Here is a 15951-nt window from a genome sequence, read left to right as displayed (position 1 = left end):
CGTGGGGGCAATTAAAGAAAAACTTAAAAAAAAAACACAACACCCAACAACAAACCAACCTGAAAGAAATGATTCATTTTACATGGTCAGGTTTTCACAGTTTCCAGAGCTGCAGTGATGCTGAGGCTTTCGCTGCTATAGTCAACAATACAATAAATTGCAATCACAATTCTTTGGTGGCTCATAAGCAGTAAATCAGATCTGTGCAGCTATACATTCACTGCAAATTTAAGGAGCTGTTCTTTCATTTTTAAGAGTGCATTTTAAATCAAGCCAATGGCCATAGAGCAATATATGGCCTGGCTCACTATTGTCTGGGGAACGAGCCCTGCAATGCTGTGATTCCTTTTTATTGTTGTCAGACATGGGGCTGGAAGCCCATCCTGCCCAGCTGAGGGCACACAGCTATGGAAGGGCTGAGCTCTGCTCTTCTCTGCCCATCCTCACTCATTTCTCTGCAAATGCCAACTGAGAACAGCAGCTCCTGCATGTTGGCTTTGACACAGGTGCACAGCAGGGTGTGATGGGCAGCCAGCAAAAGCCAGGAGCTGCATTTGGGCACAGCTGTGTGCTGTGAGCTGCATGCTGGGGCATTGGAGTGCTGGTTGGAGCAGCCTGGAGTGCATGAGGTTAGTCCAACTCTTTGAATTTATACAATAATGTACTTCTGCTGTGTTGCTTGGAGAGTTTTGTGTCCCTTCTTAGTGAGGGGTGATGCTGTGATGCTGCCTGGTGTGGCTCTCACCCCCTTCTGTTGCTCTTTTCTCTACCAAATCCTTCTGTGTGAGAAGTGCTGGCAGGCAGATGTAGATTTGCTCTTATCTTAGAGCAGATTAAAAAGAATTTCACCTGCAGACAAATTTTGCAATTGGCGTTTGTGCTTAATAGGATATATTTTTTTTTTGAATTATTGAATGCATTAAGATCATTATTTCTGCCTTGCTGGTGCAGGAGCAGCCTGCTGGATGAAGGGGAAGCTCTGTCTGTGTTGTTAAGGGCTAACCTGGGATTCAGGTCTTAATCCTCAGCTCAGGCCTTTGATATAAGGGAGGGCTTGTGCTGCTGCATGGGCTACATGAGCTCAGAGCAGGAGGGGCTGACAGCCTGTGGGTAATGGAAGTGGCTGTGACAGGTAGTCCAGTGTTAAATGGAGTTCTTCTGGAATAGGCAGTGCTTCATCTGAGCTCCCCAGGTGCTGTCTGTTGTGTTGGCTGGGAGTTCTGCTGGGACGTGGCTCATCTCTGCTTGTTTGTAAGACCCTCAGTGTCCAAAAGCAGAGCAGGAAGCAGGCTGCCTTCAGCTTGGTTTCTTTGTTTATTGCCAGTACAAATGGCTCGAGGGGGTGTTCTTAAATCTGACTGGTTTTACTGGTGGCAAGGGCTGGAGAAAGCTGATCAGTCATTCTGGTTTGGTGGCGGGCTGGCACGTGAAAGGAGTTTTATTTTTAAAAACCACAGTTTTTCTGACTAAGAGACCTTTTTGAAGTAGTTGGGGAAGAAAATAAGCATTCAGCAACCACAATAAATGTTAGATAATGCCGCCTTAGCTGTAGTATTTCTCTGTACAAGGAATAATGTGCACAAAGCAGCACAGCCCAGAATGATGTCGTGGGGAATAATAGAAGCCAGCATAAATAGGAACGTAGGAAATGTTTCAATAGCAAGCAATAAATCTGTGTAATAGGCTTCAAATAGACTTCAATCCAATGATGGGTTCGGTATTGATGAAACCTCACCATTTGATGGCACTTTTTATTTGGGTAACTCTGAATTTGCAGACGTTGTCCGGTTTCTCAGAACACGCAGCCGACAGAACTGTGTCCCCTTGTGTCCCCTTCTCTGCCATTGGCAGAAATGCAGGTGGTTTTTTCTCAGTATAAAGAACACTGAGGAGCTTTTTCCCCTGTGTTGTCCTCATTGCACGGATCTGGTACCCGCAAGGCTGCCTTTGTCTGTGTGACATCAGCTGAGGAGCGGTGCTAAACGCTTCTGGCTCAGAATCGATGCAGGCAACCAACAGGTCTGATGTGATGTTGTGTTTATTGCTCCTCGAACCCCAGCTGTGTGTTGCTCACATGTCCTCGCCAGAAGGAAAAGCAAATATGGTTTTTTCAGTGTGTTGCAAAGCAGTAGTTCTGTGTGGTTTCTCTGCTGCATCCCATTGCCTGGCTGCGCCGCTGACTTGGCTGGGAGCTGCAGCGATGTGCGAAGGCACAGCTTGTCTGGGATCAGAGCTGCAGGTGGAAGGCTTGAGGAAAGCAAAGCGAACCTTTGTGGAAGCGTCTGTATTTTGTGTGACCTCCTTTCCACCTCAGCTTGGATCCGGGCTGCTGATCTGAAGAATGGATTCTGATTTCCATCTGATAAGGCTTACATTTTTGGCAAAGGGAAGCTCAAAAATAATCCTTTTCTGAGCAGATAAATCATCTAAAGCGCTCAAACATGCAGGGAAGGAGCCGGTAAATCTGCTAGCTGAGCTCCTGTGATTGCTTATTTTCGGGGGCTGGTCTCAGGGGCATGGCCAGGGCTGCTGGTATGGAGCTGGGGCAATACAGCTGCCCACTGCTGGCCCTTTGGAGTGCTCAGGGCTATGGAGGCACATGCTTGATGAGAGATGTGAGAGCAGGGTGAAGCAATGTGCTACTACACACAGCTTGGTAGGGATTGCTCAGAGCACTGCGTGGGTCTGGAGTCCTCCCCCTGTATGGTATCTTGTAGCAAATATACACAATGTCACAACAAACCCACAGAACCACTTGTGTGCAATTCAAAGCATGGGTGAATGGTGCAGAATAAGAATCTTATAGGTCTGTCCCAACCTTAATGATTCTAAGCTCATCAAGTCCAAGCCCATCACCACCGTGCCCACTGAGCCACCTCCCCAAGTGCTGCATCCACACCTCTACAGGACAAATGTTGCTGCTGCTAATTGTCTTATCACTGCTAATAAAAGCCACCACAATAGCAAATGCATGACATCTCATCTGCTGGAAAGTGAGCTTGGCCCTGGGGCCGGGCAATGCCAGCACCTGCAATGCCAGCACCTGCACCGATTGCTCCGGTGGGTGAACCTTCTCAGAAGGGCTGTAGCAATATTTATTAGTCATAATGAATAACCCTAGTTAGTCAGTCATGTCAGTCATAGCCCCTGTTTGTGAGCAAAAATAGGGGTGGATAATTCTCAACTGACCTTCAGGCAGAAAGATAAGATGCACAGCTGGAAAAAAAACCGCTGCGTACGGTGCTGAGGATAATTTCACATAATCCTGACAATACAGCACTATCCTTCAGAGGGAGATGATGACATTCAGTGCCTGAGCTGTTGCTGAGCTTTTGCAGGACATTTATTCTTTGGCCACGAGCTACTCCTGTTGCCAGGAAATGTTCCTTTTAACATTTTCTGTGCTAAAAGGCGCTTGTTAGATGTCCAGTGTGAGCTGTAAATTAAAACCAAACTGGGTCTGTGCTGAAGGAACTGCTGCCTCCGTGTTGCTGATGCATTTCTCACAGCTCCTGCATCCCAGGATGGGTTCTCTGTGGTTTGGGGCACAGAGATGAGCAGGTTGGACTCATCTTTTGGTGTGATGTCGCTGGCTCACACTGCTTCCTTCTCCATCCTAGCATCCGTGCCTTGTCTGCTGGAATGCTGGTGACCAAGTGTGAACTCCAGCACGCCCCAATTAGCTGCTGACACTGCTGCAGCTGCGCCCTGGCTCAGCAATGCTCAGATGGGCGCTGGAAAGCTGCTGCTGTGCATCACTCTGCACAGTGCTGTGGGTCTGCGTGCTCCTTCCCCTGCAGGAAACACTTCTTCAGCAGCAGCCTGGGCAGGTGCACCACCAGCATGCCTTTAGTTCAGTGGTACGTAGTGCTGGTTGGAAGGAGGAGCTCTGATTCCTTTAGGTTTTGCAGAATTAAGGTATGCTTGCGCTACTTTGGTCTCTTGCAGTTATTTTTCTTAACTTCGTTCTACTAATTTACGCAAATTATACAGATTATTCCTCGACCTGGAAGGCAAGCAGTTGGCTGAGTTCCACTTGAGCTGGAGGATTAAACCTGAAACTGAAGGGATGGGGGGGAGGAAATACTGGGGGCAGCTCAGGAAAGCTCTGAGAGCTGAGATTAACCCAGGCTGCCACACTGCTGCAGTGATGAGATCAGGGATCTCCTGGCAGCACACCTCTTCCCTTCCTGGTTGGAGCCCATGGTCTTTGCTCCAGCTCCATCCAGCACAGCCCTGCTTTGGTCCCAACAGAGAGGAACAAACCCAGAGAGCACAGGGCATTTCCATGCCTGGCTGCATGCAGCCCTGCAGTCACAGCAAGCCCTGCTTGGCCACCCCTCATCTCTTGTGTTCTGAGAGGATGGTGGCAAAGAGGAGAGTGTGCTTCCCAATGCTGATTCCCTGATTCTGCTTCTGGAGCATGGTGTTTTCTGCTCAGCCCAGCTAGAAGCAGCAGCAGCAGCATTTGGCCTTCTGTGGGCAGTCCTGAGCATCGTGTAAAATCATTTAACCTTTACATGATTTAAAGGGAACGTTTGCTCATCAGATCTTAATAACTTGTCATCAAATGCAGACCAGGGCATGTAGCAATGTGACCCCACCATTATTTCACTCGGGTGGATTGATGTCTCCCTTTATGAGCTAATTGCCCAAACACTCTGTGATGCCAACACGTTACCAGTTTCCTGAGCATTCTTTAATAGCATTGCATCATTGTGAAAGATCTTTGTGTAGCAAAGCAAAAATCAATGCTTTGCGTCTCCCTCTCATTGCTGCACACTGCACAGCCTCTGCCCCACCTGTGTATCATCACTGGTGCAGCTCAGAGATGGAAAAATAATGGGAGATGAATGGGTGGGCTCATCCCAGGGTAGTCAGTCTTCATTTGGAGTGGAAGTATTGGGTCTGTGATGGATGCTTGCTGCTGTGATAGGGGAAGGAGGCAGACTGAAGGCAGGAAATGGGGCAGGGAGATGCGTGGCTGCAGGTTAGCCAGATGGTTTTGCCATGGGACAGCAAAGGGAAACAGCAGGAGAACTGCTCCCCTTCTGTGTGCATTGTTCACGTACAAAAAGCTCTGTGGTTGATCTGGGTGGTGTGCCAGGGAGCAGCGAAGGAATGAAGTGAGCTGTGCAGCAGTGCTGATGCTGGGTCCTGGGGTTGTGTTCTGTGCTTAGCCTTGGGATGGGTGCTGCTGCTGCTGCTGCTGTGCTCTGGCAGTGCTGGAGAACCACAGCCCTCTGTAGGGAGCAGTGCAGCCCCATCCTGCATCGTGCACTGACAATCTGCCACACCTGATTTCTCCGCTGTCAGCTTTTGTGATTTGACTAAAGCTCATTGGATTTGATGTAGCTCTATGCTTTGCAGAGCCCTGAGCTGCAGAACATCCCATGCATCAGCTCACTATGGGGCAGTGTCACATAACAGCAGCGATGTGCAGCAGCCAGAAGCAGCGTGCACTGAGCAGAGCAGCCTCTGGGAGGATGCTGAGTGCCTGCCTGCAACCAGCATGGACTTTTTATCTTTTTTCTTTATTTCTAGCAAAAGCTCTATTTTGGGTGTACTTTTAAGCTTCGTCATGATCAGACTTGGTTAGTCCTCTTCCCAGAGCCAGATGATGTCTCATGCAATAGGGCCTCACGTTTCTTTCTCTTTGGGGATATTTTGGTGATCCCTGAGCACCCTGGGGATGGGAGGGGCTGTGAATCCCCAGCATTAGGTAGGTGCTAGTGATCAATCTCCAGCTCTCATGCAGGAGGGGTGAAGCACAGCAAAACAGCTCGCTGGGGCTGAGATGTGAGCCTCAAGCAGCACTGCAGGCTCCAAGGGCAGCTCTCCCCATCGCAGGGGGTCCTGGAGAGCAGTGAGCACAGTGCAGCAGTGGCACAGCTGTGCACCAGGTCAGCTTGGCACACAACAGTGAGTGAAACGAATGATGAGCTTTATTGATCAGAGTGAAATCAACCTCCAAGTGCAGGGCGAACATCGGATTGGGGCAGAATGTTTCTTATGTTTTATTTGTTGGAAGAAAAAATGGGGTTTTGAGTCGAGCTGTGAAGTCGTGCTGCGTTTGTCAAAGCGTTTCGGTGTTGGGAAGAAAATGGAGCATTTTTCAGGAAGTCAGAAATGTTTACAGCTGATGTTTGTGAAGTGTGGCGTTCACGTTTCCTTAGATCTGTAATAACACCATATTGAAATATTACTGAGATTTACTTGAAAATGATGCTAACACCTGAAAAACGGCGCCGCATTTGCTTAGGTTGTAAATCAGCGACACACACGACTCAGAAATAAGGTTGGGGGATGCTCAGTTTTGAAGGAAACATCATATTTTTCAAGTTGGTTCCTTGCTCCCTGTTGGAGCTCACCTTGGGTCAGGGTCACATCCCACCCCACTGCATTGTGCTCCTCCCCAGGGCAGCAGAGCTAGGAGGGAACTGGGGGCACTGGGTTGAGCACAGACTGGTGCAGAACAAAAGGTGGAGAGTGCTGATGGGGAAGGCAATCAGCTCTCCAAATATGAAGAGGAAAAGCTGAGGTTAAGTGGTTGGTCCTAAAGCAGAGGGCTGTGGAGGTGAACCAAGACAGTGAGGGATTTATTCTGTGGAATCCATCACTCTGGGATTTGCTGAGTGGAGCCTCATCAGCTGCTAGAGAGGATTTTTCCAGCACCTCCTCTATCACTGACTTGGTTCATTTTTTCCCGTCAGCCACGTATGACCTCCATGTCAAAACATCATTTTACCCTCATTGACTGTTTCCAGAACGTCTTTCATTACCCTGATCTCAGACATCCAAACAGGAGCACGGAGTGAAGGATATTCTGACTCAGACATTGCAGGGAAGCCCGATCAACATGCTTCCTGCTTTGCTATATGTGCACTTATTAACGTTTTAATCTATCCAAGAGATGCATTGCTCGGGCTCAGGAGCACTAATTCTCTGCCCTGGAATTTACACGTCATCATAACAAAACCCCAAACATTTCCACCTTTGGGAAATGAGTTCAGCTCCTTCGGTTGCTGAATGATTAAGGGTGACCCTTGTCAAAGACACAGTTTGTGCCATATATCACTGCATTACCTGTCTGCTTGGCAGCGCTTTGCAGGCGTTTTAGACCTCTTATTATATGTTGTTTTTCATTTAGATGCAATTTCTTTTGTAATGAGGCAGAACTTATTTTCCAGCCCCTACAGGTGGCTTTGTCAGCTCTCCAAATTGTGCGTGACGAGGCAGGTTCCCAATTGATCTCTCAATTAGGGCTTTGTTGATATTGGATAAATGAGGGTTCACCTGGGTTGGACACAGCCCTGTCCGCAGGTGAGCCAAGGATTTTGAGTGGAAAACAGAGCATTAGGCAAAAAAATAATCCGTCTTTTTAGTGTTGCTTTTTCCCCTTGAGCGTATAGACTGTTGGTTTGTGGGAAAGCCATAATGCAGGGTTCCAAAAGCAAAAGATGCAGGCCAGAGGATGCTGGAGGGCTGAGCTCTGTGCTGCAGATCTGATAGCTGGGCTCTGTGTGGATGGTTGGGCACACCTGGCTGTGTTCCCATGGTGCTGCCTTTCCCAAAAAGCAGAGTTTGCAGCCCAGACGAGCAATGGGTTCATGCAGAAGCACGCCTTGTTTTAGGCAAGTAACTCTCAAGCTCATTGACTACAACCATGAATGCCTAATGGAAGCAGCCTGGGAACTGCTCAAAAAATTATTTCCTACTAAATCAAAAGCCAGCACATGTCGGGATGGGAGAAGGATTAATTGACAGAGATGGTCAGAAGCTCTAACAGCAAGTTAATGTTTCTGAAATACAAATGGCTGACATGATGGAGGAAATCACAGCAGCCCAGGGGTGCACATGCTGTCCCATTTGATTCCTGTTGGCCCCGGGCTGTGCTGCTCCCCATGCTGCTGTATGCAGCAGGACGAGCCGGCGCTCCTCCCTTCCTCAGCTCTGGAATGCTGAGCACAAACATTGGGTTCATCCAATCTTTTTTAATTTGAAGCTAAAAATAGCAGTTGAAGATCCTCAATCACGTATAATTAGTCGCGCGTTTGTATTTCAACAGCTGTTCTTTCCCTGATGCTTGTGAGTGGAGGGGTGCAGCAATGGCTGCATGCAGGGGTGGGGGTCAGCACCGGGGTCCTCCAGGAGCTCACAGCAGCTGAGGGCTGTGGGGCAGCTGCTGCTGGCTGCTCCCATCACCAAAAGCCAAACCACCGAGTTCTTCCTCCTGCCAGCAAGAGTGGTCCTAAATTAGAGAGCTCTGCTTTCTGTTTTAAGAATAATAAGGTATGTCAGACCTAAAGAACCGATTTCCACGCACTCTCCTGATGCGTTGGGTTCATTGTGGCTGCGGGAGCAGCGCAGAGCTCCTCCGTTAATTGGTGTGTGCTTTATTTTCTGTTTGCATCTGGAGCCCGGGCACAGGAGCTCCTGGGAAAGGACAATAAACTGAGGGGGAACAGCAGAAGAGTGTGTGCTCACTCAGGGCTGGGTGGGCTGAGGGACAGCATTGAGGCTGCCAGCAGCCCTGTGCTGTCCATCACCTCCTGGCCTGGGGCAGACAGCTGTGCAATGTGTCCTCGTTTTCTCTCCTTCACTTCATTTGTGGATTTTCCTGAATGAATTACAGGCTGCCAGCACTCAGCGCCACAGCAGAACGGGAGAACAAAAACACTTCTGAACCTGGACTTGTCACAACTCCCTTTAACAGCATCTTCAATTCTGCAGGCAAATTGCACTTCCTTTGCCTTCAAAGAGGCTGGTGAGGACTTCAGGCTTTTGTTTCATCTTTCCTTTTCCTAGATGTTAAATTATTCCTCGTTTTCTTTGTATGTCTGTGTTAAGATGGCAGTGAATTTGGTACAGCTGAGGGTGCAGAGCTTTTGCTGGGGCCGACAGCTTAGCAATGGTGCTGGAGAGCTGAATGCACCAAACCCTGCCATGAGCCACCTCGATTCCACTGCCCCAAATGCTTTCACCTCCTTTATCCCCGAGGTACTTACAGAACCGTTTCACATTTGTGCACTTAATGGATTAAATAAATAAATGGAGATGATTATTGCTGCCCAGCAAAGCTAATGGTCGAAGGCATGGTGTTTTGTTGCAACTGAAATTGTATTTGTGCTGCTGCCATACTCTGCAGGCTTCCCAAAAAAGGGACGATGAATCATGCCGTCTCCAGCTCTCTACTAATGAGAAACCTCTTAGCATCACTTCTTTACAGTCCCCCCCTCCAACAGTAATGAAAGCATTGCTGCTCTGCCACATCCAGCCGTGTGGGACAGGTGCTCCTCGGGCACTGCGTGCTCTGCTGCCCATCTGGCGCTCTTATTTTGGGCTTGGTGATGGATGGAAACCTTACATCAATACTCACAAAGCAGCGATTGCTGGTAGCAGAACAATTCTAGGGGCTGAAGCTCTGAAGTTTAAGCTCGTTGTCAAATGTGAATGGTGCTATTCGCTCTGTCTGTGGCACGGAGGCAGCGTGGGGCAGGCAGGGCAGTGCACTGAGGAGCAGAGAAGTGCCACGTCTGCAGGAGTGCTGCTGTGGCTGCTGCCCATTCCTATTGTGCTGCGGTGATTCAGAGCTCCGTAAATGGAACTGAGAGACGAGAGCCGTGCTTGTCAGAGCCCTTCTGCTATTGCTTTTCCATCTGCTGTCTCGGATGCTTAAGATTTGCAGTGCGAGCCCTCTCCTGGGTGTAGCTAATGCATCTAGATCCCTTTGCTGTATTAATGGCATTATTTTCCCCCGGCTGTGAAGTACTCGGGGCTTATGTTGTGACAGGATTCAGGCACGCACTTGTCAGACGGAGGTGCTGGATGTCTGTTTTCAAGAGGCTGCTGTGCAGCCACGCGGGATGAGCTGAAAAGCAGAAGGCTTTTTCTGAAGGCAAGAAACACCCATGGGCTCTGCAGGCAGCCCCTGCACTGCAGGCAGCACCCGGCCGTGCACTGCGACCTGCTGCTGTTTGCTGCCCAAAATCACATCAGTCGCAGGAGTTTATAATGGTGCTTTTTTGCTTTGTGTTTATACAAACACGGTTTGCTACCCGTCTGTGCTGAGCTGAGTGCTGGTGTCCCGCTGAAGCAGAGCTGTGCGCTGCGCTGGGGTTGGCAGTGCTTGGTGGTGGCTGAGCAGAGGAGCGTAGTGCTGTGCGCCCTGCACCCACTGCTGCTTCCCAAAGTCCCTGAGAGTTGGACTGATGCTGTGATTGACAAGATCCTTGAGCATAATTAGGCACATTAAAAACACTCAGAGATCTGCCTAGCAGTGATTTAGGAGAGGAGCTTGATTTATTAATTTAACTGTGATTTCTTGTCTGTTGTTATAATGAGCCAGAAAGACTGAAAACTTGCTAATTAAAACTCACAGCACTTCAGAGTAAGGCAGAGCAGCAACAAACTTGTTCATTGCGAGGCCAACACCAAAAGAGCTTTCCAAAAGGGAAATGTGGGGGGAAAAGTGCCATTGCCTCCGGGAAGCACAGCTTCCCTTGGGCTCTTCCAAAGAGAAAAACGTGGGAAGATTTCTACGCATGTATTACTGTTCTCTATTGAAATCTCGTCCTTGCAGCCTCTTCAAAACCCTGATATGGGGCGCTGCTTCCATTTGCTTTGCTTTCATTGGCAAAACACAAAGTGAGGAGCCTGACGTGTGTCAGTGCTGGGATGTCAAGTGGCAGCAGTGGGTTTGTGTGCAAGGAGGCAGCAGAGAACTGCGTCCTCAGTTTGCTTTTCCACTCAGCCTTGAGATATTGCTCTGCTGCTGTAGCAGCAAGGTAACAACAGGTACCTGTGCCAAAGCTTTAGGACAGAGCATTTTGTGTGATGCACAGTGATGCCCTGAGAGCAGGCATGCATGGAGAGCTGCATGCATCCCATCCCATACCGGCTGCTGCTTGCTTTGTTTGCACCAGCACTGCTGTGATGTAAAATGCCACAGGACAGGTTAGAGGGATGCTGTGCCTGAGCAGAATGCTCACTGCTAATTAGCCAGAGCTGGAGTTAAGCTCAGCTAACCGGTACTGTCAGGAGCTAAGTGGTTGTTCTGTGATTTGTTAAGGTTTGCCCACAGCTGGCATTTCTTTGTTCTGTATTTTAAGTGTGGCTGAAGGCTGGTGCTGCTGGGAGGCTGCGGGAGCCCCATCCTCCTCTCTGCTCTGCAGGGACTGCAGGGCCAGGACCCACAGCCCCATAGAGCCCACCTGGCACTGCCCTACTCTGCTCAGCCTCAGTGGCTGAAAGTAGGAGATCTCCAGTTTCTGCTGGGAGAGGAGGAGGTGCTTGGAATGCAGGCTTGTGCATGGGTCTGGATTGCCCTTGGTGAGGGTCCAGGCTGTCACCCAGCTGCAGCCCCCCATGCTGCCCCATGAGCTGAGTGCATCCATCTCCTGCAGAAGGTCTGCAGGGCGGTTTTGTGCCGCTTGTGCTGGGGTTGAGATGTTCTTGGAGGCTCCTCAAGGCGTTTGCAGCTCTGTGTTGTGCACCCACAGCAGCTCTGCAGTGCCCACCCCACCTGGGTCAGCACTCCTCATAGAGCTGAGCAGCGGCCCTGGGAGCAACCGATCCCCATCATGTCCTCATTGCTTCAGGAACTCATGTCAGAGCAAGATCAAGAAACTCTCTGGTTTAAACTTTGTTTTCCCTGTAATAATTACTGTTCAACTCAGTGCATGATAGGGGCCTTTGACTCTCCTTTGTGGCAGGCGTTGCTGAGTGGAGCCAAAGGCAGGGACTGAAATGAAAAAAAAATCTTTGATTAACTCAATATCACAACTTCTCTTTAGTGTATATTACCATAATCTCTGTGCTGAAATTAATCTGTGGGGTGGCTGCAGTGCGTTGAAGATTATATGCATTAGCATTGGAGACGATGATTGTCCTTTTTTATTTTTTATTTTTTAAGCAGCAGCAATTCTGACTTTTTAAGCAGCTCCTATTTTAGGAGTGTAACTATTTTGCCCTAGCAGATATCCTCAGGAAAAGTTTGGGAGACTTTCCTCCCTCCTTCAGGCACTCAGTGAGACTTAGGGGGGTGATGATGGGTGATGCAGCTGGAAAAGCACCAGCACTATCAGCTGCAAGAAGGAAATTCTCCCAGCACACCCGTCCTGCTCTGTGCCTTTTCTCTATCAGATCATTTGAGACAGGAGGGCTCAGCCGGCTGGAGAGGTTTTCAGGTTTTATTTTGCAGAGAGAAATCACATTAACAGGAGCAAAAAATATCTGCTTCGCATCAGCTGTTGGAACATGTTTCAGTTCTGGGCTTTGGTTTGCCTCTAGCTAACGAATCTGTATTCAAGGGACAGCGTCTTCCAACAGATTCATTATGAGTGAATGTAACCAACAAATGATGCTATTAGCAAGAATATATATATATATTTCTTATTTAAAATATTTCCCTCCCAAAAGCAAAATGTCTGTTCTATGTCTATTAATACACAGTTCATTAAACTAGGAACAACTATATAATTAGGCAACAACAACAATTCATTAGTCTTAATGAGATTTAATAAAGTTCCTAAGCAAGGATTCTGCAGAGAATTAATTACGATGTGCTCATCAGGAGAGAAAGTCCCATTCCTTGCTGGGACATCTCTGCAGTAAGGAGCTCAGTGCTCTCCATCCATGGCCGCTCTCCTCCCTGAGACTTCCATCCATCTCTCATTAATTAATCAGCAGCTTTCTGCAGGCTCTGATCGAATGATTGAGCAGCACCTGCCTCAATGCAGGGCGTATAAGGGGATGGATGTATTATTTTTAATGCAAATGGCTTCAGTTCGGAGGTATTTGATCCCATTTAACTGGCAATTAAACTATAAATGAGTAAAGCAGCAGGGTCAGCGATGTAACAAATGGCTGTGTCATATTGAAGTGCTCGAGGTATTGCATAGGGGGTAGATCTGCACATCAGTGCATGCATTGCATCATCCCTGGAGGCATTCAGGGCCAGGCTGGATGTGGCTCTGGGCAGCCTGGTCTGCTGGTTGGTGACCCTGCACATAGCAGGGGGTTGAAATGAGATGAACGTTGTGGTCCTTTTCAACCCAGGCCATTCTGTGATTCACTGTGCGCAAAGTCCTGGCTGATTTGTGCCACCTCACTTTGTGCAAGTTGGTGTTTACTGGAAGCTAACGGTAGGGGTGGTCCCTGGTGGCTGCAGGACGTGAAGCACTCAGCTGCTTAATGACTTCTGCATCTCCTGGGCTGCCTGCTGCCTCCCTTTGGAGCAATCCCTTTAGCTGTGCAGCCAGGACTTGGGTTTTTCTGCTGCTTGTCCTGGCTTTTACCCTTCTGCTGCCACGTCACCGAGCTGAAAAGATTCATAAAGAATTATGAAGTGCTGCAGAGAATATCTTACAGTGAGGTTTAAGGAGCTCAGTCTGCTTATCTTATCAAGAAGCAGCTTGTAACTTAATTTCAGTGGATAAGTACCTGCATAGGGAAGAAGCTCCAGGTGTTGAAAGGCTTTTTCTTCAGAGAAAGGCACAAAAAGACCAAATATCTTGAAGATGAAGGCAGGAAAATCCAATTAACGAGGCAGAAACTGTGAACCTTGAACCTCATTAACTACTGGGATGCCTCTGCTAACTGCTCCCATCCCTGGACCTCCTGAATCAGACCCAAGTGCGAGTGCTCATCTCCTCCCAGGCATCCCATCACTTGTCTGCACCCTCTCACTGCCCGCTCCGGGTTGGGATTTATTCTGAATGCTGAGGAGCATAGCACAGGTTTAAATTACTGATGGCATAAGAGAGAATGAGAGCCTCAGCACTGCTTGCATCGCCCAGCAGCAATGTCTGCGGATGTGGTTGCAAGCAGCCCACGAGAAGCTTTACATCTTTAAAGGTTACTGAGTCAGCCTTGGCAGGCTGAAAAGCAGCTTAAAAGTACACGGAGACACTAATTGGTCATTTGAACTTTGCCTGGAGGGCCCTTCGGGCAGGGCTGGTGCTGACTCAGTGTGCTGGATGGGCTGCAGGGAGGAGGGGGAGCAGAGCAGTCCCTTGGGCTCTGTGGGCACTGTGGCTCTGCCTGTTGGCTCAGCTGGGCAGGAGGGCATGGATGAGAAGCATTGCCTTCCCCTGGTCCTCTGCCCAGCTCTGCTCAGCCCTGCTTGGAGGCTGGGGAGAAGCAGGGATGTCTCTCTGCCACCTTCTCCCTGTGTAACATTGGGGTGGGCCCACTGGATGAGGGACAGATGTGCAACAGCAGCTTTCCTATAGTAATAAACAATACAAGGTGGGATCCTATGCTCTCCCTCTGCCCTGGTCTCAAGCTGTTCAGCTCTCAACACACCAAGCAGGAACCTGCAGTGCCCTGCTTGCCCATAGAAATGAATGAAAGTGTCTGCAATTGTTTGCTGTCTGGAAAAAAATACAGCAAATAATGGAAGCTCAGGTGTACAAGGGCTAAAATCAGACCATTACTCTTCACCTGGAGAACATTTTAAATGCCGTGCATTTATTTGTGAGCAATAGTGTATGAGTTTTGCAACAGCAAACCATACATGAGCGGGGATTTGCGAAGTATTTATCAATTGGAGCCACAGTGGATGTGTTGCCATGGTGATGGGAGGGAGCTGTGTGATGTTTTCCTGCAAATATACCGCGGCTCCTTCTCTTTCCCCATTTGTGTTTTGCTTTGAAGGAGCAGAGGTTGGTGCTGGGTGGTCACATGGAGGTAAAGCTGCTTCCTACCCCACAGGGGAATCATAGAATCACAGAATGGTTTGGGTTGGAAGAGACCTCAAGGGTCATCAAGCTCCAGCCTCCATATCTAATGCTAGCCCAGGCTGCCCCATCCAATCTGGCCTTGAACACCAGGGATGGGGCATCCATGACCTCTCTGAGCACGGCCCCCAGCTCTGCTGCTGCAGCCCCCATGGGACACAATCCAGGGCTGGGGGCTGTGCACACCCAAGGTCACCAGAGCAATTTCTGTGGCTGCAGCTTTTTCCTTTAATGAAGATAAAAAAGAGCAATTAAGTTCAGCCTGACAATTTGGCCCATTAGCATTAATCTTCAATGAAATCAGAAGGTGTTTGTGTTTTGTGTAAGCTTGGCTAATGTATCATTTTATTACTAACGAGCAGAGGCCGTAATTGCTCTTCAACGCGATAGAATTTGTGGCTGACTTTCTTGGCAGCTCCCTGTGTAATTTATGCATGCGAGTAATTGACTTCAGGGGCACTTCTGCATGGGGCTCCCATTGGGTGCTGCACTTTGCTCCCTGCCTGGCTCCTCGGTGCAAAGCTCAGCACGCAGATGGCAGTGGAAGGGTCAGGGAACTCAAACCAGGCAGAAGGCGAATGGGAAGGCTGATGCTTTGGTTCAGTTCTTAAGCACCAGCATCATCTCCATGAACTGCTTTGCTGTTTCTTAACGATGCAAAGAAAGCTTTATGGCTTCATTGTGCAAAAGGAATAAATCTGAAATACATTAGGAAGTGCACCTGACTTGCAGCGAGGTTGTACTGATGGGTTGCGCAGATTGCATTTGGCGTTGGCTGCTACTTCCAGCACTTAATGACTTAGCTTTAATGGTTCTTTTATTTCTTTTTATTAAAAAAGTATCCCAGGAGACTTTAGGGATTGTTACAGGGCTGGGTTAGGGCTATAGGAGGCACTTCTAAACTCACTGTGTGTTAAAAATTCATAACTGCAGCTCCCATTTGCTGCTGCTAAGGACATTGATTTTCTCAGGAAGCATGAGGAATTGCTGTGGCATTTGTTGTCTGTTGGGATGATTATATATACAAGTTTGGGGAAATGCTAAGCATTGGGCATGCAGTTGGGTTCATACCTTTCTGCTGCTGGGAAAAATAAGGCTTGAAATGTCATTTAGTTAAATCATGTTTCTCGAGACTGAGCTCCTAAAGCAGCAACCAGTGATGCTGCCCGGCTCACACAGCAATGCACTGCACTGGTACCTGTCTGAGGAA

This window comes from Phasianus colchicus, chromosome 25 (genome assembly GCF_987193195.1).
Source record: "Phasianus colchicus chromosome 25, bPhaCol1.hap1.1, whole genome shotgun sequence".
Lineage (NCBI taxonomy): Eukaryota > Metazoa > Chordata > Aves > Galliformes > Phasianidae > Phasianus > Phasianus colchicus.
This window is presented reverse-complemented; position numbering follows the sequence as displayed.